Source organism: Triturus cristatus, chromosome 9 (genome assembly GCF_964204655.1).
Source record: "Triturus cristatus chromosome 9, aTriCri1.1, whole genome shotgun sequence".
Classification (NCBI taxonomy): domain Eukaryota; kingdom Metazoa; phylum Chordata; class Amphibia; order Caudata; family Salamandridae; genus Triturus; species Triturus cristatus.
In genome coordinates, this window is record NC_140592.1 from 1,153,153,032 (window position 1) to 1,153,176,112 (window position 23,081).

Genomic DNA, 23,081 nt, shown 5'->3' on the forward strand with positions numbered 1-23,081 from the left:
CAATAAATAACGGAGCCAGCCACACTCCAACTAATGGGAGCGCCGCAGAACACCAAGGGAGGAAGCGAGTGAAACCCAAAGCAACTGGGCGTCTGACGAAGGCATTAGCCGAAATGCATTATGCCTGTGTTGTTTGGTGAATTAAAGGCTGCCAAGAAATTCCCCGCTGTGTCTTCTGGTCCTTCTACACGGAGGGAGTTGTTTGTATATATATATATATATATATATATATATATATATATATATATATATATATATATATATATATGTGTGTATATATATATATATATATATATATATATATATATATATATATATATATATATATATATACAAAAAACAAAGATAACGCACTCTCAGAGGTCAACTCTTATTTCCTTCAAAAACCGCGACGCGTTTCGACACCAAATGTGTCTTGCTCACACAATATTTTTTTACTTTACAAAAACGTGCATATATACATTATAAACATAGAAGAAGCACTTTGGTTTAACCATTCTCCTACAGTCAATGTTTACATGGCAGCTATTTTGGAACGGATACAGAGATATACAATTCAAAGGTTGTGATACATTAATGATCTCAATAGCCACAACAATATTCAGCTTGCGCTCCTTAATTTTCATTACAAAAGTATAAATAATGGCGTTGAAAATAATTCCACACATAATTTGCCAGGTTATCCAACTGGACTACATCTTGATTACTCATAGGCACATGCCTAGCTATAGCCGAAACCAGATATTGTTCTATGTGCGTAAACCTTATATGAAGGCACTAGAGAACACGTATTAAATGCGGATATGTGCTCAACAATAGCATTTCAGTAATTGCTTAGCTGATTGCAAACATAAATTTACAAGCGGACTAGTGCCTTTTTGTCTCTCTTGCTATGTAAATGTAAGAGAATATCTATATATATCAAGTTTTTGGTTATTGAAATTCCAAGTGTACTTCTATAAAAAGTGACAACACAAGAAGAGGATTTTACTACAACAGATTCTCAATCCAGTGATTGTGTATTTTTTTCTCTCTATAGAGTTTTTTTTATATATTAAGAAAAAGTGAAAAGAAAAGGTGCAGTTCTTATCTTATTGAAAGTGCAGCTGGCAATCCTGGTGAAGAAAAGGGTAGGGAACCCGTGCAGTGTCTTGAAAAGTGATGGGTCCCTTCCTTTCCTCCTAGACAATAAGAAAAGAAAGCAATTAAAATCAACAGACAACTCAAACAGTAATCAACATTACAATATTGTTGATAAATACCGAGAAGTCTACATTATTATGCAAAACAACATGATGGAGAAAAAACACATTTTCGAGAAACAGCACTTAATCATCGTGTAAATGAGTTGCTAGTTCTTCGTCGAGGTTGTGTCCCCCTGGAAATCTAGTTTCCAACTCTATTATCCATTTGGATTCTCTTTTTCTTAGGGTTAATTCCCGATTGCCTCCTCTCTTACCCAGATTAATCTGCTTAATGGCAAAAAGACTTAGGAGGGAGTTGTTGGACTGATGTTTCTCCTGAAAGTGTCGTGCGATGGGATAATGCAAATCTACATTCGTAATGGCTCTCAAATGTTCTTGAATACGTTTCTTGACCATACAAGTTGTGCTACCTACATACCTGAGTTTACATGGACATTCAAGTACATAGATCACAAAGTTAGTATTGCACGTTAGGAACTGTGTTATGGTCTTATTCTCTGTTGACCCCACAACCTCAAATTCCTTAACCATGTGACTAGATTTGCATGCTCTGCAATGTCCGCAAGGATAGAAACCTTTAAGGTTATGTAGGTTTCTATTAGGGATTTAAATGATATCACCCTTGACCAAAATGTCTTTCAGATTTCTGCCTTTCCTGTATGTAATCAACGGTCTATCACTTATGCTGCCACCTATGATAGAATCCGATGTCAAGATTTTCCAATTATCAGCCAAGATCTTATTTATTTATTTATTTATTTATATAAAGTTTTATATAGCGCGAACAAGATCCCAAGGGATATCAGAGCGCTTAACAATAACAATAATACTGGAAGGCAAATAAAGTGGACATGACAATCACAAATAAAATACACAAAAGAATCATAAAGTGCACGCAAAATAACATAGATGATATGATAAGCACAGTACAGTGTAACGCTAAGGAAGAAAGAATAATGTCAAAGGGCCCCGGGGTTAGCCCAATTACTGAAGGAGTTTATTCAACAGGAATCTTTTGACTTCCAGCTTGAACACCATTGTTCTGGTGATTCTGCGTATTTCTGGAGGAAGAGAGTTCCATATCCTAGGAGCCGCGCCAGAGAAGGCTCTGTTAGAGGTTCTTTTTTTGTTAAGGATGGGTGGTTTCAAAAGTAAGGTAGTAGCGCTTCTAGAGTCTCTTACACCACAAGATAGTTCAAGTTTTTGCGCCAGATACCTGGGCGTCTTGAAGTGGATAGCTTTGTGTGTCATCATGGCAATTTTTAGCTGGATTCGTGATTCGTAGGGGAGCCAATTTAGAGATTTTAGGACTGGCGAGATGCGCTCATTGCATTTGGTGCCTGTAACCAATCTCGCAGCAGCATTCAGTGAGGCCCTAAGTGGAGCCAGAGTGTATTTGGGCAGGCCACAGAGGGTAGCACTGCCGTAATCTAGCCTCGGTAGGACAAGCGCTTGGACCACCTGTTTGAACTCTTTAAGTGGAAGGAAAGGTTTGATGCTTCTTAGTGTCCTTATCAAGTGGTTTGCTCCTTTACATGTGTTGCTGATATGATTTTTCATATTCAGGTTCTTGTCTAATGTAACTCCTAGAGATTTGGCAGAATTTACGATGAGCGGAGTGCAGTTGAACGCAGTAAGGTGACTCATCCAGAGGTCAAGGTTGAGGGTGTAGTTCGGAGGGGAGACGAGCAAGAATTCCGTTTTTGAGGTGTTGAGCAGGAGATGGTTCTCGGTTAGCCAGTTTTGAGTAAACGTTAGGATGGAGTTAAGTGATCTTAGGTTTTCAGGGGATGAGATTTTCAAGTAGAGTTGTGTGTCATCGGCATACATGTGGAAATGAATATCCATGGAGTGCAGTGCGTTAGCTAATGGTTCCAAGAAAAGGTTGAAGAGGATAGGGGATAAAGCGGATCCTTGGGGGACCCCCATGAGAACAGGCGAGGGCTTGGAGAGAGAGTGATTTGCCTTGACTCTTTGCGATCTGTGATGGAGGAAGGACGAGAACCACTGTAACACCTGATTGCCAAAACCCATCCTGTTTTGCAGGATGGTTAAGAGGTTGTCATGGTTTACCGTGTCGAAGGCAGAGGAGAGGTCGAGGAGGATCAGGAGGCAGGATTCATTTTGATCGAGAATCTTTAGAATGTCATGAACCTGCTTAGACCTATGATTGAATGTCGTTATTACTCTGGTCTGTGTTTCATCAATGTTGTCCTTTACCGTGTAGTCCAGAGCCCTGGACCTGCTAATATCCTTGATTTTGTCTATGGCTTTCTTGAGTACCCATTCCGGGTAACCACGCTCCCTGAATCTAATTAGCATGGTTTTTTGCTCTTGCATATAGGACTCCTCTGTGCTGCAGTTCCTTCGTGCCCTCAGTAACTCCCCTAATGGAATACTCCATTTAAGAGTCAAAGGTTGAGCACTGAGGGCATGCAGTAAACTGTTTCCTGCAGTTTCCTTCCGATGTAGGTTTGATACCATGATGCCATTCTGTACTATAATAAGGGTATCAAGGAATTCAATTCTGGTTCTACTCATGTTAGATGTTAACTGTATGTTGTACCTATTGTTATTCAGTTTTTTGATAAACTCTGTTGCTTCATTTTCGCTACCCTTCCATATAATGAATAGGTCATCGATATACCTCATCCATACTCTGACTTTATTAAAGTCAGAGTCAAGATCTTTGTCTTTGCGAAGTTCCTCCTCCCACTTCCCTAAGAAGAGGTTCGCAAAGCTAGGTGCGAAGCATGTGCCCATCGCGGTGCCGCGCACCTGCTTATGAAGCTCGCCATTAAACATAAAGATATTGTTGGTGAGGCATATCCTCATCATGTCAGCCAACATGTTTGTATGTTCCGGGTAACATATGTTTCTTTCCTTAAGAAAGTGTATACAGGCTTCTATACCCTGGCTGTGATCGATGATAGTATACAACGAATTCACATCCAGGGTAATCAGAATGAATTCGTCCTCCCATATGATGTCTGCTATTTTATTAAGGAAATCTTTGGTGTCTCTAATATGTGATGGTAGTCGGACAACATATTCTCTAAGAAAAAAATCGACATATTTAGATATGTTTTCATTGACATTCCCTAATGATGAGACTATAGGTCTCCCTGGAGGTTTCTCAGAGTTCTTATGTATTTTTTGGGAGTAAATACAATATAGGTAATTTCGGAAAATCTCTTTTGAGAAAACAAGATTCCTGCCAAGGGATAAGCCCTTCTGTCTGCCAATTAGATCGTCTCTCCCATGTTGTGGTTATACTACAATTGTAAACAGTGGTGGTACATTTACAATAAAAATTAGCATCGTTCAATTGTTTATGGGCTTCTTCTATGTACATTCGTTTATCCCACAGGACAATGTTACCTCCTTTATCAGAAGGTCTTATTACAATATCCTTGTCCTGTGCTAATGCTAGGATAAAATCTCTTTGTTTCTTAGACAAATTCAATTTAGCATTATTTTGTGTACATATCTTGTGCTTGTATTTGATCAATTCGTTTGTAACCACTTCATGGAATGTGTCGATTGAATCATGAGGGAGAGCTGGATAGAAGATGGACTTAGGTTCAAAAGTAGTACATGCAGCTCTATTAGTAGTGACATAACTTAGATCTTCCAAAAGTATGTTTGTATCCTTGTCTAAGATGGGGTCTCCTAATAAATACATCGCTTGTAATGTATTCACATCACTCACAGTCAACTTTGGTTGAGACAAGTTTCCACAGACAGAGTGATATTTTCTGGGGGTCTATCGTCCTTCAAAGTATGCCATTTCCTTAGTTTAAGTTTCCTTATAAACTTAAAAATATCAACTCTAGTATTGGCATGGTTATACAATTCAGTGGGGCAAAATGTCAATCCCAAGCATAATGTAGATTTTTCCATTTCAGTTAGAGATTTTGAAGAAAGGTTAATGATAGTTCTATTTACCATTGTGATATCCATGGTTAGTACATTTTCTTTTGTCCCCCTCTTCTGGTTCCCACAGGTACTTTGTTTGTTTCTCCTTTGTCTGTGCTTGAGTCGTTTCTGTTTTGAGCGCCCCTGCCTCTTCCTCTTCCTTGTCCGCGGCCGAGACCCCGTCCTCTCTGGGGTGTGGTCAGTGGTGCTTCTCTTTTTTGTCGTCGTGTCCTCATAACCCGGAATTAGTCTAAAAAAGACGCGGGTTTAGTTGTAATTACTACCTCCGAGGAAGTGCTGGCTGTATGGACCGAGATGTCTGTATCAGAGTCGCTGGTTGGTATTGTTTCTTGCAACTCTTCTGCGAGTCTAGATTTTTCAGATCCTCCATCTTGGGTACTTTGTTGTTTATAAAGATGATCATATTTTTGACTGTAGGTTAAGATACGCCTGCTCTCATAGTCTGTGCAGTCCCTATGTAGTTTCCTTTGTTTGCGTAATTTGATATCTTCTTCATACCTTTTGAGTCTGTCTTTAAGGTCCTCCTTGAATCTTTTGATGTTATCCTGTTCACTACTACTAAGTAAGACATTCACAGCCTAGTGGCTTATTCAATCAGCACTGCGTGTGAGTCTATAAACAGGTGCCTTGTCTCTTCGCTTCTACTTATCATAGTGTTCATAGCCCAGTGGCCAAATCGGCTAACATATTTTTTAGTTCTGGTCAGTAATACCAACCCCGAATTCAATCAAGCAAATCTAAACACGAATAATAATAAATTAATAAAATAATAAAGAAAAATTAAGCTAATCTCCCCGCCATCGTGGGAACATGTGAAATCCCTACTGTGAATTTTATGTTGCTTGTGTTTTATAGTGATTAGGCCCTCTGATAAGGGGGGGAATGTAAGTCTATGGGACATCAATCACTACTCCAAGGAGGCTTTTAGGCAGCTAGACACTCAAGGAAACTATAAGAAAACCACCCTAGAAACATCTGAACAGGCCGCACTGAAATACCAGACACTTTTACCAGCATGGAGGGACAGGGGATTGATTACCACAGAGGAATTTTTATTCCTATGGGTCAAATAACTAAGCCTGGGCAAAGCACTACACTACGCTCGCGTAGTTTGCGAAGTTTGCGCTACTTCCCACTACGCGAATTGCATGTAGCACAGTGCAAACATGTGTAGCGTAGTGTTGTGTAGTGCAGTGGTCATTTTTTGCTTGCTCGCGGTCCTCAACGTCAAGTTGGCGACCGCGAGCAAGCAAAATGACATCCCGGCGAGACATTTTCCTCGTTCGCGATCAGCAACATCAAGTTGGCGATCGCGGAAAATAAACCTCCTGGCGAGATTCTCAACGCGAGGAGATCAGCTTTCTCATTGCGAGTGGTCGCGTATGCTCGCGACCGCTCGCGATGAGAAACTACCAGTCCGCGTTGAGAAAGCTGCCGCTCGAGTAAAAATCTATTTGAGCAGCAAAAAACTACAGCTCGCACTGTGCAAGATGCCGTTTTCAATGATTGCACAGTGTCGGTTGCTTGTCCGCACTGTGCAATCATTGAAAACGACATCTTGCACAGTGCGAACAGGGTACTACGCAGTTCACGAAGTGCTACGCGTAGCTCGCGTAGTGCGAAGTGCACTTTGCGTAGCTTTGCGTAGTGCTACTTCGCGAACTACGCCCAGGGTTACAAATAACCTGTGGCTCCGGTTTTTTATATGCTCCTTAGGATTCACAAAGGCAGGAACAATCCTTCGGGGAGACTTATTATCTCCACAAATGGTAGTTTACTTGAACTGACATCTATGTTCCTTTATTTTTTGCTTTTTCCATATGTTCTGGCGACTCCTTTGTACTGTAGAGACAGCACTGACTTCTTAACCAAACAGGCTATCCCTTGGCATGATCATTACCTACTGGTCACTCTAGATGTTGTTTCATTGTACACGTGTATCAACCATTATTTAGGCATTCAGGCTTGTAGACACTTCTTTAGGGACTTCTTTAAGTTAATATAGCCACTCTAACATGCTACTTGATATGTTGTACTTTTGTCTGAACAATAATTTATTTTTGCTCAATGAAATCTGGTTCTGCCAATTGTCTGGGACAGCAATGGGAAGTTGCTTCTCACCAAGCTATGAGGGGATATTTTTGGGTTGGTGGGAGGCTAACGATGTGTGGGTGGATGAGAACAAAAAATGGACAAGGTATATCACTTTTTGGACAAAGTACATAGACAACATTTTTGTGCTCTGGGAAAGAACTAGAAATATCCTGGATGAATTCTTGTTACATATAAACAACAATGATTTGAATTTATCTTTCACTTCTAAAGTACATGAAACTGAGATGGATTTCTTAGATGTAAGTGTGACCATCAAGGGGAACAAAATCACTACTAGCTTACATCGTAAAGAAACTGCAGGTAACAGCATTTTACACACAGGTAGTCACCATCCGCATAACCTCAAGTGGAGTATCCCATATGGAGAGCTACTACATGCTTAGCGCAACTGCAGCTCAGAAGAGATGTATGTGAATGAAAGAAACAAAATGTTTGGTAGATATAGGACTAGAGGGTACCCTAGAAAGGTCCTAGAGACAGCTAGAATAAAAGCTGAGAGAACCACACGTGATTCCCTCTTAACTCTAAGAGATTGAAGAAAAAGGAGAATGTGGTAAATCTCATTACAGCATTTAACAGTGAGAGTCATGTGGTGAGCCAGATGATTGTAAAGCATTGGCAATTAGTTAAGATTGACCCTGTCATTGGTAAGTATATGTCTATGTCTCTGCAAATTACATACCGTCCACCTAGATCCCGGAGGGACTCCTTGGTACACGGTCATACTGCTGCACCAGACAAGAAGGGAAGTTAGTTACATGAGCAAAAGGAATTTTTCAAGTGTGGCATGTGCAAGGCCTGCACGAAGAGCAAAAATGTCAAAACTTACCATGCAGACAATGGTAGAGAGCGTAAGATCAACAGGTTCATAACATGCAGCATTGACGTTTGTGTCTATGTTCTGGAATGTCCGTGTGGACTGAGATATGTGAGGAGCACCATAGGTCAAGTGAAGAAGAGGATACTGGAACACTATAGAGCAATACAAAACCTGAATCTTGCTTACCCTTCAGCTAGACATTGGGACAAAGAACATGGGCAAGATGCTAACCAACTTGTGCTTTTTGGCATAGACAGGATTGAGAAGAATGCGAGAGGAGGTGACAGGGAGAGATTGCTGAGGCAGAGAGCGTCAGAGTTTATTATCTTGCTTGGAACTCCGTTCCCTGGAGTACTGAATGAAAGTGAAGAACTCCATATTCATATCGGCTGATGTGAATGGCAACAAGATCTCTTCTGTGTATCTTATCCTGTCTTAATCTCTCTCCCTTTATTCATTTTCTGTTCTCTGTTTTTTCTGTCTCTCTGTGTAAAGGGGGTCTCCCCCCTGCTGTCTTGGTTATTTGGTTAATTCATTTTATTGATTTCATCCATCTGATACCCGACATGACTCTAAAGCCCTGGGAAAGCCATAGATACCTGAGCCTGAAGTGATACAACTGGAATGTGCAATTTTCATTGTTTAGTCTTTTCACAATAGGGATGTCACATGCTCCCACGACGCTGGGGAGCTTTTGCTTAATTTTTTCCTTATTATTTGGCTTATGTCTTTCGGGTTTAGATGTCCTTGATTGAATTCGGGGTTGGTATTACTGACCAGAACAAAAAACCTGTTAGCTGTTTCGGCTACTGGGCTATGAACACTATGATAAGTAGAAGTGAAGGGACAAGGCACCTGTTTTAGACTCACCCTCGGTTCTGACTGAAAAAGCCACAAGGCTGTGAATGTCTTACTTCTGATTTTGTGTTGAAGCCACATGGCCCATATAACTGTCTTTACGTGAAAGAATTTTATTTGAAATGTTATCATTAGCTTTGTCCCTCACAACACTTAAATATGATTAAAAAAGAAAATTGGTGTACTATGACAAACCTTTCCCAGAGCATGCTATTGATACATTCTTTAAGTATGTCTTTTATGTTTATCACAGTATGACTTTTGAGGGGATGTTGTGCGCATTTTTTTGTAATGAGGCCGTGACGAAGACCTGGCTGGGTTGAAATGCATTGCCAATAAAGCTATTTTGAAATTGACATGCTGTGTGCAGGCTGCTAATCTTTGGATTCTACGAGATTCGCCTTCTTCTGTATTTTAAGTGGGGGTCCACACCTGCTGTCCTCGTATGGTGGAAGTTGGCAGTTTTTCATGGAGGATTCGTATATATATATATATATATATATATATATATATATATATATATATATATATATATATATATATATATATATATACACACACACATTACCCACTGGCGGTCTGTGGTAAATAATTTAATTACCGGGACTTAATTTGATACAGAAACATAATAAAATAGCTCAGTAAATAAGAGGCAGAATCCGTGGTATTAGAGGTTCGGAATGGGCTTTATTCCAATGGTCGATTATAATCGGTTGCTCCAGGTTCCATCACCACGAAGGTTCAGGAAGTGAAGTACATACATTATTGATAATTATTCACTTTTATACAATAGGCATTACAGTGAGGCCAATGCAAGAGGCGTAACAATTGATAGCAAAGATAACATTTCACATGCGTAGCTGAAGGAGGCGTAATTGGGTGTAACAAGGGAAACGTCATTGGTTATGATGTCACATATGGGTGGACCTATGAAATAATTTCGCAATGTCAGCAGAAATACTTGGCAGAGATGCGCGCGCAGCAGTAGGACGTGTGATTGACGTGCGACTAGGGGGTGAAGGGGACTTGACATTTAGCTCTACATGTGGCGACAGAAGTCTGGAGGGTCAAGTCAACCTAATCCACAAATCATATCTAACATCCTATGTTTAAAGAACCATGTTATCCAAAAGAGAGGTCTCTTAGAGTAGAATCTTATTCTATACTGACTATACTGACTGTTAGTGCGTGTACAAGCGTCTAAGTGTCTACACTAGATGCGAGGGCAGGAATCTTCCATAGTAACAGGGCTATGAATTACTTGCATGAAGACAGAGAAACCGGGCCTTTGCTCGGTAGCTGGAAGAATGTTTACTTAAACTACTAGACAGGAATGCATCGGGCAGGGAACGGAGCAGATAATTTCGAAGGTAAAATACAGTTTCTTGGCAGGCAACAGGCTGATGTCAGGCTTCGTGAGCCGCGCAGGGAATGAGACAAAGTTCATGGTCACAGATGCAGGCTCAGACTGGAGCTTCAGAGGCAGAAAGCAAGAAAAGCTTGATGACAGAATCCGGGCCTACTTGCCTGGACTGAAAAATGGCATAAGTGAACCATATAAAGCCGGTGGCCTTTCATACTTAGGAATGGAATATCCGGCCTATTCATGGCGGATCTGAAAGAGGACATGTTGACGGTGGACGCACATGGGTTTGCGTCTTCATAACTGGAACTGGAGGGAGCATACATGTACTTGTGATTCATACATGAAACCGTTGGGGTCCAAGATAGGGGACATAACTGATCAGAAAAATCCATATTTCCACATTCCCTCCTTGTCCCCTACTTGCCCGTCAAGAGATATCAATCTTCATCAATCCATTGATCTGTTCATATAGCATCATTTGTTCTTCTTTTTTCTTCTGGGACGAATGAAATCTTGGTGATGGGACACACGATGTGGCACACAGACCACAAATCGCTGGTCCACATTGTAGGCATAGACAGCAACTGAATAGTATGAGAAAGCCAATACCTAGGAAGGATAGGACCTTCCATCCAAAGGTAGATAATACATTCCAAAACCAACCGGACCAAGTCCAGGTGCCTGGATTCTGGTGTATCTGGCTTACAATCTTATGAAGGCGAGTTATGGCTTTATATACAGATGGCGAATTTTCTGGTATGAAAATGCAACAACTTGATCCGATGACCCTACAAGCTCCGCCCCTATCGGCCAGGATGACGTCAAGGACAAGACGATTTTGAAGCACAACAATCCGCATAGCAGACTGCTCTTCTGTTAAATTGCCTAAGGCGGAAATAGTTTCGTTCACTACTGCTTCAAGGGTTCTGGTTAATCTACGTATCAGCTTACTATTAGTAACTGTACCTATATAGGGAAAGAGACCTTTATTGAAATCTGTGTATTTTTCCCATGCTGTTTCAGTGTAATCGACTATCGGGAGATCTCTCCTTACTCTAGTATATACTAAATGAGTATTTCTGTGATAATCAGGAGGAGCTAGAAAAACAGGCGGCAAAAGAAATCCAATGTAGCAGGTACCATCCCAATCTAGAGGCAAACGTACATATGCCGTCTGACCACATATGAAATAGGAATGGCGGGAAGCTCTAAATGTAGACTTGCCTTGATCACTAAATTCTACTACAGTGGTGCATCTACTATGGCCCATATGTATGGAACCATTCTTTCTTACACATAATTCACTTTTTACTGGAAATATTGACATAGCGGGCAAAATTGGAGTAGCTTCGGATTCGACATTTAGGATCATAAGATTAAGCGTAAAATTACCTAATCCATACACTTCATTTTCGAGATCAGTTCCTGTTCTCTGGGGAAATCCCTCCTTGTTAGGATAGCAGACCTTAAGTAAAACTAAATTCAAATTTCCCCATACCCAGTTATCTTGATAAACTGCAGAATTCGAATCTAGGGAATTGATTAAGCTAAACCATGCTCCACAGGAGCCGTTGTGTGTGAACGGGTATGGAAAGAGAGGTAGAATTCCTTTATAATTCTGATAGGGAGGGAGTCGGCCACATATCCAACAATTTGTAGCATTGCTAACCTGATGGGAATGATGTAACATATTAATAAACGTGTTATTGCGCAGCGCAAATCTATAAGACAACTCAAGCGGAGGTAATTCACTAAAAGAATGTTCAGCAGTAACATTATAAACGTGTCTAAAAATAGGATAATATATATGCAACAATATACTTGCAGTAATTATTAAAAGACTTAAGGAAAACAAAATTAATAACGTCACTGTACAATGACTACGCAGTGATTTACAGTACGCCTGTCGTTTCAACATTTTTCGGGTGCATTCTCTATTCAGGTCCAAGGGATACATGTCAGAGACAATTCAACCGCTTCACCTCGGAGAGGACTTAAACAATCAAATTGCTTGACTGATTGGACCTGAGTTTTAGTTTATAAAGTTCGGAATTTCTCTTTTCAACAAAAGGAAGTTTTGAGTCAATGGGTGAAGACACACAAGGTGTGGTGTTTACGTCCGATGGTAGTCCATGAAATTTCTTGATATGACTTGAATGTATCCAGCCTTTTCTGCCCTCGATCTTCACGGCTGTCCTTGTGGTGAGCAAGACCAATTTCGGTGACTTCCACCTAGGATCCAGCTGAGTCTTTCGATCAAAGTTCCTCACTAAAACGAGATCCCCCGGAATTACGTCATGGGGTTTCACCTCAGTGTTGTCAGGAAAAGCTGCAGCTACCTGTGAACGACAAGATTGTAGTGCAGACATCAAGGAAGCCAAATAATCTGTCAGCATATTACAGTCAATATCAGTTATTTTGCGTGGTATAGGTGTCCCCCACATATTTGGTGGTCTGCCGAAGATCACTTCATACGGGGATAGCCCTGTTCGAGAGTGTGCTACCATTCTTGTGAAAAGAGTGCAACTGGTAACGCTACTACCCAGTCGACACCTTTCTCTCTGCATATTTTGGACAATCTAATTTTCAGGGTCTGATTATGTCTTTCTACGAGACCTGCTGCTTCGGGGTGTCGGACACAGTGGAATTTCCACTGATAGCCTAACAAAAGTGAAACGTGTTTCATTAATTCGGATGAGAACGGCTGGCCGTTATCTGAGTGAACAACACGTGGTAAACCGTATCGTGGGAAGAATTCTCGAACTAACTGTTTGGCAGTAGTCGGGGCCGTGTAATCTGAAACCGGGTATGCCTCCGTCCAACGGGAAAGAGCACAAACAACTACGAGAACATATTTGAATCCTCGACATCGTTCCATCTGGATATAATCGATCTGGAGGACTTCAAAAGGGTGATCAGGAGGCTGAAATCCACCCTGTTCTACGGGAACGCTTTTTCCTGGGTTGAACTGACAACAGATCATACAGGTACGAACTTTTTGTTTGGCTGCAGCTCGTAAATGTTTATTGAACCAAATGTGTTGAATGCTGTCTAGCATAGCTTTTTCTCCTAGATGTGCTGGACTATGTACAGTGTTAATTATAACCTGGACCATTGAATCAGGAAGGAACCACACAGACTTATCCTTCATCAACCATCCTTGATCCGTTTGGATCCCTCCTAATTCAGTCCATTTCTTTATTTCTTCTGGTGTAGCATGTGTCTGTATATCAATTACGTCAAGAGTAGGATCTTTAACCGTCATACAATGTGTTGGCGTCGGGACTATGGTCTTTGTCATGTCGGATGTTTGAGTTTGAGCAGTCTGTTTAGCTGTTCTGTCAGCTAAATCATTGCCTTGAGAAATGATATCAGTAACTTTCGTATGAGCTTTACATTTCATAATTGATATTGCAGTGGGTAGATGTATTGCATCTAATAAAGCATGAATGAGGGGTCCGTGCTGAATGTGGGCACCGTGAGAAGTTAAATAACCTCTCTCTCGCCACAGCACGCCGAAGTCATGTACAACTCCGAATGCATAACGTGAATCAGTGTATATGTTGACTTTTTTATTTGTGGCTTGAATACAGGCTTGTGTCAGAGCGACGAGCTCTGCTGCTTGAGCGGACAAGGTATTTATGCAATTTGTTTCAATGATTTCAGTGTCTGTTGTGACTGCGTAAGCGGCCACTAGTTCTCCTGTACCTTTTCTCATACATGAACCATCTACATACAACGTCAGGTCTGGGTCTGACAATGGGACATCTGTCAAGTCTTGTCTGGGTTTCGTCGTGATTGTAATAACATCAATACAGTCATGAGCTAGTGGGTCTGTTCCATTTACAGGTAAAAGTGTGGCAGGATTCAATGTGTTACAACGTCTGATTTCTATATGTGGCTGAAACAGTGTTAGTTCGTACCCTGTAAGTCTTGCTATAGTCAAATGTTGTGTTTGCGTTCGATTCACAAGAACCTCCACTGCATGTGGTACTTGTACTGTCAATGGATGTCCTAACACTATGGCATCGCTTTGTCTGATTGCTAAAGCTGTCGCTGCCACTGATTTCAGGCACGCAGGCAGAGCCTGAGCTATGGGATCTAATGTACTAGAAAAATAAGCACACGGTTTGTGTGATCCTGCTTGTTCCTGTGTGAGTACTGACAAAGCAGTACCTTCTCGTTCTGTAACAAAGAGTGTAAAATGTTTTCTGTAACATGGTGTTGCTAAAACAGGTGCTTGGCATAGAGCTTTCTTTAAGCTTTCAAAAGCTTGTGTATGTTCCTGAGTCCAAGGGAGAACAGTCGATGTGGCTGCCTCCTGTGTTGTCAACTGAATGAGTGGTTTTGCTAGAAATGCATACTGAGGGATCCACTGCCTACAATATGAAGTGAGGCCTATAAAAGCCCGCACCTCCTTTTGTGTCTTGGGTATTGGCATGTTAGCTATTAACTGAATGCGGTCGGGTGTAAGCTGCCTTCCCTCCTTGGACAGCGAGTGTCCAAGATAAACAACTCGCTGGACACAGAATTGCAGCTTAGAAGGGGACACCTTGTGCCCCTTTTCGGCTAGAAATCGTAAAACTGTCAGTGATGCTTTCTCACATTCGGGTTCGCTTCTAGCGGTGATCAGCAGATCATCGACATATTGAAGCAAGGCAGTGTTAACTGGCATGTGGATACTGTCGAGTTCTCGTTTCAGTGCTTGGCTATAGATGCTGGGGCTTTCTGTAAATCCTTGAGGTGCGCGTGAGAATTTGAAGCTACGTCCATTTAAACTAAATCCGAACAAATATTGGCTTTCCGGATCTATTGGGACGCTGAAAAAGGCATTTTTGAGATCAATTACAGTAAAGAATGTTGCTTCGGAATCAATAGCTGTCAGTAATGACGAGATATCTGGGACCACAGGGAATTGTGGCACAATGCATTTGTTCAATTCGCGCAAATCAATAACCAATCGATATACTGGCGAGGCCTTCGGATCTGTTCGTTTAAGAATCGGAATTATCGGTGAATTACATACATTGGAGTCTGTTTCTACAACCACTCCTTGGGCAATGAGCTCGTCAATGATTTGTAGTAAAGCCACTACAGCATCTGGTGGTAACTTGTATTGTCGCATTCGTGGTAGTACCACTCCTGCCTTTAGTGTAACTCGATATGGTGTAATATTCATGCAACCAACATCAGTAGGGCCTTGTGCCCATAGATGTGTAGGTAAAGTCTGCAGTCGGGGATCCATGTCTCTAGACACATAGTGACCTTTGAAATCACGTAAAAACAATCTTACTCCTTCCGGAGAACAACATATTATAGCTCCTAGAGCTTTCAGTGTTTTTATACCTAACAAGTTTTCTGGACAGGATTTAGTGAGCAATAAATCTGTAGTTCGGGTCAAAGGTCATATCGTAAGTGGAAGAGGCTGTGATACTTCATTAACAATAGGTTTTCCTGAAAAACCAAGGGAAATATTCTGTGAGCCTGAGAGGGGTGCCCCTGGAACTTCACTACGTTTTATGGTTGTTCGACTTGCCCCTGTATCAAGTAAAAATTTTCTATCTTGACCTAATAATTCACTATGTACATAAGGTCCTTCTTGGTCTACAGGGACCTCGATAAGGGGTAAGTCAACTTCCTTCTCTAGGCTGTTTCATGCATATCGTTGGTAATCAGGATAGTCATACTGTGCGGTCTGGTACAGCTGTCGTGTCGTGGTTTGCGTGGCAGCAACAGGCAGCGCAGGTGCAGCTGGCACAAACTGTATAGACTGTTGTGGAGCTGGCATGGACTGTGCATGCTGCAAGGCTCCTTGTTCATTCTGATCCTGTCTAAGTGGCCGTGGTCTTTCTTTTGTAATACCTGTGGCGATATTACGCTTCAGGACTGGACAATCGTGTACATAATGACCTGGTTGTTTACAATAGTTGCATGTCCCTTTTACAGGTCCTGCTGAATCACCGGAATGTGTCGTACCCTTTTTATGTCCTTCAGCTGGAACTGTCTGGGAGACTAGCATTTTCATTTTCGTGTCTTTCATGCGTCTTTGTTCATGATCTTGTTCCTCTCTAATTCTATTGTGATGATACTGTAACATTTGTAACATTTGTGATGGGGTGTTACCTTGCCAGGTACTCTCGAATTTTAATACTCTATTCTTCACTTGGGGCAAGGAATTTTCAACTAATTTTGTCACAAACAGATGTGGGTATGATTCGCTACTTGCTTTTATGCCACTATTTATACCAAAACATTTTTCAAATCGTGCATAGAAATCACTAGTGTCTTCATCTTGCTTTTGTTTACAGGCTGAAATTGCACCCCAGTCTTCCTTTTTCGTGGTTAATAAACGTGGCAGTACCTGTACTAGTAAACCTGGTAGTGCTTTAGTTTTGTCCCCAAGCCCCGAACCTGGACCTCGGGCCTTTTCTTCATTTTCTAATGCTGTCCAGTCTATCTTTTGGTCTCCCACCTCCCACTCTTTTTCCTTGAGTTTTTCATAAATGCCAGCAGGCATCAATACCTTTAATATGGTCATAATGTCGGGATAGGTATACTCTCCCATGAGTAACATGTCTTTAATTTCTCGGTGGAAACCCGCTGGGTCTTTGTCATGACTGGGTACCACTTTCTTCATTTCTAACAATTCTATTTTCGATATGGGCGTATATACAAATACACGTTTAAACTCATTGTCCTCGCCTTTTATTGGGTGTACTTCTCGTAAGGGATTCTGTCTGTCCATGTAATACGTGGTTCTTTCCTTAATGGGCAGTGAGACATGTTCTGGGCATATAAAAAGAATGTACTGCTTTCTTGATTCTAGTATTTCTTTAATTAGCTTAGTACCTGAACCTCTCCATCTATTCGTGAGTAATTCAGTCAATATATCAGGTAAGGGACCAGGATCTGAATGTTGGCTTTTATATAGTATAAGAAGTTGTTGAATCATATAAATCCCAGCTAAACGCTGTTCATCTGGGGTGAGATTCAAAAATGTGTGTGCTACTGTATCATCATCATACTTTCCGGGACTGTCAACCCAACGAACGGCTGACCTGGCTAATTCTTGTTCATCCATAGAATCGAGAAAATGATAACCCCTTCGTTCTCGCAGTAATTTGTCAGCGGCTTGGAACGAATGCTCGGGGGACCTTATATTTATTATAGGTGTTTGAAAATTCCTGTTATTTTCTAGACATATCGGACGTATCAGGTCAGTAAGACATCTAGTACTATTACAAGATCTTCCTCTACCTACATAGGCTATAGTTTCTGACTGTCCTGTGGGCAGTCCTGATCCTTCCTCCTCCTCATTTTGTTCAAACTGGTCTACCGCTAATCTTTCTTCGTGTAGGCGTTCTATTTCTTTACGGATCTTTCGGCACATGGCTATTATACAGTTTTGCTTATCATGTCTCCCTTCTGATATATTCTGGCTCCATCTGGTAAGAATTTGCATTGCTTCCGGGTCTACCCCCGGTCGGTCTTGATTTCTGATCACACAATTTATGAGGAAACGTAACAGTTCCCCCTGTATTTCCACTTTCTGGTATTCCATAGCTCTGTTAATACATTCAGAATCTCGCCCTGTTTGGACAAAATGGTATATATTATCTAGATGCATAGTCATTCCTGGTAACTTCCCTAAATACACCGCGGCTCGTCTGATACGTAATGATGCCAGGGTCATTTCGTCCTCTTTTCCGGGCACAGGGTCATATCTACAATCTATAAGAAGTTCCTTAAGCGTACGGGCATTTATGAGTTTGGGGGTACGTGAATGTGCAGATTCTTGAAAAGTAAGTTTATTTATTCTGGGTGGCGTAGAAAAAATGTTGGTAGCACCTCCCGTAGCCCCATCTGGGGTATCGGGCGTGAAAGGATTCGTTGAACGCGATACAGCAACTATAGGTGTGGACACAGCTATGGAAGTAGCTGTAGGAACAGATGTGGAAACAGATGTGCTTGCCGGAACTTGTGTCAGGATTTGGTGCTGTAGAGATACAGATACAGGATCTTGGCGTTGAACCTCCCCGGCCAACGGTCTATGTGGGGCGGGGTTAGCATACTCGGGAGCTGCGTCATCTAAATATGAGGAAAGAAAAACATCTTCTGCGGTTCTAGGATGCCCCTTGGGATGTATCTTTATTGGAAATAATGGGGGTGGCAAGTCTTTTGGTATCCCCGGAGTAGCCTTAGGTAATCCTTCGGCCAGAAGGGGATACATACCCTTCATAAGGGCATGTCTTTGTCTGTCTACTTGTTCTGATTTCACTCGTGCACCTTCTTCAATTAATAGATTTTCTCGGACTTCATTTGAATTCTCTTTACTCTTCTCTTCCTGTCTACGTGCTTTTTCTGTACGTCTATACGATTCTTTACGCCATAATTCAATGGCGTCTTTCTGTGATTGTCTAGCTTTCTTTTTCCATAATTCTTCCTCTACTTTCACGATGCACTCTGCATCCCAGGTCCCAGCCGCGGGCCACCTCTGACTTTCTGGTAATTCCTTAGTGTAGTCTACCCATAAATCAAGAAATAATATAGCGTCTAAGCCGTGTTTATGATACATGAAGTACCCTGGAGTGTCCCTAGGAGGAATAGGAACAGCTTCTTCGAGTACCCCTTTTCTAGTTGTGATCTGTCTTAATTTCGAAAAGAGCGGCATATTGAGAACTGATCTTATACTTGATCTTGAACAAACTTAATACAGTAATCACAATAATGAACAGTCATTCATACCACAATATGCAGAACGTACTAAAAACATTTAACATTTAACATTTAACTGAGCAACAATGATGATGACGATCTAAGGAAAACTTAATCACTAAACATAATACTCGACTTGAACTGAATTATTCTGAATTTATATACTTGATATACTAGATATACTGCTAAACAGTACAGATACACTGCTGAAACAGTGCAGACCGGATTTGTGTACCCAAACCCGTCTGGACCGGCACAACTTATGTGCACGCCAGAACGCCTCCCCAGTAATGGTACTCACCGGGTAGCCCGGAACGGAAGGCCTCGGAAACTGAACTGAACTTGAACCGGACTGGACTCGACTCGAACACTTCGGAAACTGGACTCGACTCGGGACTTCGGAAACTGGTGGGCCTCTGTATACCTCGGATCTTGCTCTCTCAGCTAGGCTCTGGTCGGGATACTTCGCACTTCTCACCGCCTCGTCTGGGTGTTGATCGCAGCCTCAGTCGCCCCCGCTTGACCGGAGGGAGATACAGGAAATCCTGCTGGTACGCGTTGTTGTCCGTCCAGCTGTGGCAGGAGACCGGGCCTGCAACGCACCACCGGCGCGTGAGATGAGAAAGAGTCCCTGTTCGGGCGCCATTCATGTGGTAAATAATTTAATTACCGGGACTTAATTTGATACAGAAACATAATAAAATAGCTCAGTAAATAAGAGGCAGAATCCGTGGTATTAGAGGTTCGGAATGGGCTTTATTCCAATGGTCGATTATAATCGGTTGCTCCAGGTTCCATCACCACGAAGGTTCAGGAAGTGAAGTACATACATTATTGATAATTATTCACTTTTATACAATAGGCATTACAGTGAGGCCAATGCAAGAGGCGTAACAATTGATAGCAAAGATAACATTTCACATGCGTAGCTGAAGGAGGCGTAATTGGGTGTAACAAGGGAAACGTCATTGGTTATGATGTCACATATGGGTGGACCTATGAAATAATTTCGCAATGTCAGCAGAAATACTTGGCAGAGATGCGCGCGCAGCAGTAGGACGTGTGATTGACGTGCGACTAGGGGGTGAAGGGGACTTGACATTTAGCTCTACATGTGGCGACAGAAGTCTGGAGGGTCAAGTCAACCTAATCCACAAATCATATCTAACATCCTATGTTTAAAGAACCATGTTATCCAAAAGAGAGGTCTCTTAGAGTAGAATCTTATTCTATACTGACTATACTGACTGTTAGTGCGTGTACAAGCGTCTAAGTGTCTACACTAGATGCGAGGGCAGGAATCTTCCATAGTAACAGGGTTATGAATTACTTGCATGAAGACAGAGAAACCGGGCCTTTGCTCGGTAGCTGGAAGAATGTTTACTTAAACTACTAGACAGGAATGCATCGGGCAGGGAACGGAGCAGATAATTTCGAAGGTAAAATACAGTTTCTTGGCAGGCAACAGGCTGATGTCAGGCTTCGTGAGCCGCGCAGGGAATGAGACAAAGTTCATGGTCACAGATGCAGGCTCAGACTGGAGCTTCAGAGGCAGAAAGCAAGAAAAGCTTGATGACAGAATCCGGGCCTACTTGCCTGGACTGAAAAATGGCATAAGTGAACCATATAAAGCCGGTGGCCTTTCATACTTAGGAATGGAATATCCGGCCTATTCATGGCGGATCTGAAAGAGGACATGTTAACGGTGGACGCACATGGGTTTGCGTCTTCATAACTGGAACTGGAGGGAGCATACATGTACTTGTGATTCATACATGAAACCGTTGGGGTCCAAGATAGGGGACATAACTGATCAGAAAAATCCATATTTCCACAGGTCGCCAGTAGGTAGTTATAGTTGGGACCAAGTTTTCATAGGAAGAGCATTTTTTGTTTTGCTTATAACTTTAGCGTCGTTTGGTCAATCTTCATGAAATTTTCCAAACTAATTCTTTGTTCATATCAGCTCCTATGTGGCAAGTGTGGGGGTGATTCATCAAGGGGGGCCGAGAAAAAAGAGGGGTCCCAAAACGTGTTTTCTCCATGTTGATTTCCATTGGAAACTTTAGACAAGGCTACAGGTCGAACGGGTGAACAGAATTGCCCCAAATTTGGCAGGGAGAATGGTCTTGGTCTAGAAAGCATGCTTTTGTTTATTTGGTGTAAATCCGTTCGGTAGTTTTGTAGAAATATTGAAATTTACAGATATCGATATTTGGGAATTCTGCTATCTGATTGGCTGAGGCGTTACGAGCACGAGCTTGCTGCTTATTGGTTGTGAGCGCTGCGAGTGGTTGCAACTAAGAAGTGTTGGCCGCCATTTTTTGATTCCATTGAAGCGAGTAAGGGGGAAAAAGGGCGAAAAGAGTAGGAAACAGGAGGATAGGAGCACTGTAACCTCTGTGGGGGAGTGCGAAGCGAAGTAGTCACACCTACCGGTCTGAAAGTGCTGTGTTGCTCAGAGTGACATGGTGCTGAGATCAGATGCTGCTACAGTCGGTATGAAACCTAGAGCCTAAACCGGGAGGTCATTGCTGTAAAGTGATGTGCCCTGTTGTTTGTAGGATACCTGTGGAAGTAGTGTTAGTAGGCGTTTATACCATACAGGGAGTGGGAAGCAAACTACTGAGCTCTACTGTGCATTTACACTATACCGAAAGTGGGAAGCAAAGTACTACGCCTACCGGTGTGAAGACTCGGGGATCAAACCGAACTGATTGTTGTAAAGCGATGGGCTGTGGGCGCTGTAGCATACTGGCCTCTGTAGTATAACTGTAAGTAGTGTTAGTATGCGTTTATACTATACAGGGAATGGGAAGCGAACTACTCACCCCTACTGGTCTGAAGACTTGGGGATTAAACCGTGACCTCATTGCTGTACAGTGATGTGCTCTGTGTACTATTTCAATGTAAGTCATAGTACAATGTTAGTATGTAATGATACTATAATGTGTATGTAATGTTAGAATGTAGGGCTGTCAGGAGGGGAATCTTGGGGAGTTTGTACACGGTGCTGGAGAAGACGGATGCCTTGGTGTCTGGTCCTGTTGGTGGCTGTTTAAGCTGTCTTCTTTTCCTGCAATAAATTTACTTATTGGATCCACTGCTGTCTTCCTGTTCACTACATAAATTGAGAAGGTGAAAAGAAGGCAGCAATCACCAAGATTTTGCGCTTGCTTGCGTTGGGCTGAAGACCCGTTTTCTTGGTGAATCTGTTTCTACTCGTTCCAGGGTCTTGTACTGAAGACCCATTTTCTTGGTGCATCTGGTTCTACTCATCCCAGGGTCGCCGGCTGATCGAACTATGTGATACTACCTCTGGTAGGATTTATATTTTTTGATTTTGGGCTTCCTCTGCCTCTTCACTAGACTCTGGTTGCTGTACCACACGTGTGTAAGTAGTGTTAGTATGCGTTTATACTAATTCTGTAGTTATGCATTAAACAAAGCATCATGGTCCCATGGAGAGCCACCTCCCAGGCGCAGGTCATACAATGTCCAGGGGTGTGCAAGCGCTGGACATTTATGTTTGCTATTACAGCGCGGGAGCATTGCTCGCACCCTGTGATAGTAAATTCTCATTTGCCTTGCTGAAGCGAGAGGAGGAAAACCTCGTATCGTTCAATAAAGCGGAACCGGGTGGTAAAAATGGAGAAAAAAAAAAATGGAGCGGGGTCTAACCCGTTCATTTAAATGAGCCCACTGGTGGGTAATGTTCAGGGGCTAATCCTATTAAAATATTGTGGGGTCTCTGCAGCACTGGGGATCTTAATCTCACATGTAAATTAGGCGTGGGAGGGCACAGAGATGTTTCGCAGACCAGGGGATCGACACCTCCCCGGGTATTGTTTCCGAATTGTTCGGGGGCTTCGAGGCCAACTCAAGACCGGGGATCGGCAACCTCCAGAGCTTTATTTAAATATGCAGGGTGGGCCTCGCCAGTCCTTGAAGCCTCGGTGGCCCTAGACAGTCAGTGCCTTATTGGTTCTGAAATCACACTGGCAGTACTCATGGTGTTATAAAGTGATACACTCATAGAACTCTTGCCGTTGTACAATTACCC

The 23,081-nt window shown here is 42.1% G+C and overlaps 1 long non-coding RNA gene across 1 annotated transcript in view; it reads right to left on the reverse strand.

Annotated features, from left to right (window-relative positions):
• Positions 1-410: 410 nt before the first annotated feature.
• LOC146799539 (uncharacterized) overlaps positions 411-23,081 on the reverse strand; it is a 146,517-nt gene continuing 123,846 nt past the window's right edge. Inside the window, exon 5 of the long non-coding RNA XR_014968939.1 lies at positions 411-1,181. This is a non-coding gene — a long non-coding RNA (uncharacterized LOC146799539). The remainder of the gene's footprint in view (positions 1,182-23,081) is intronic.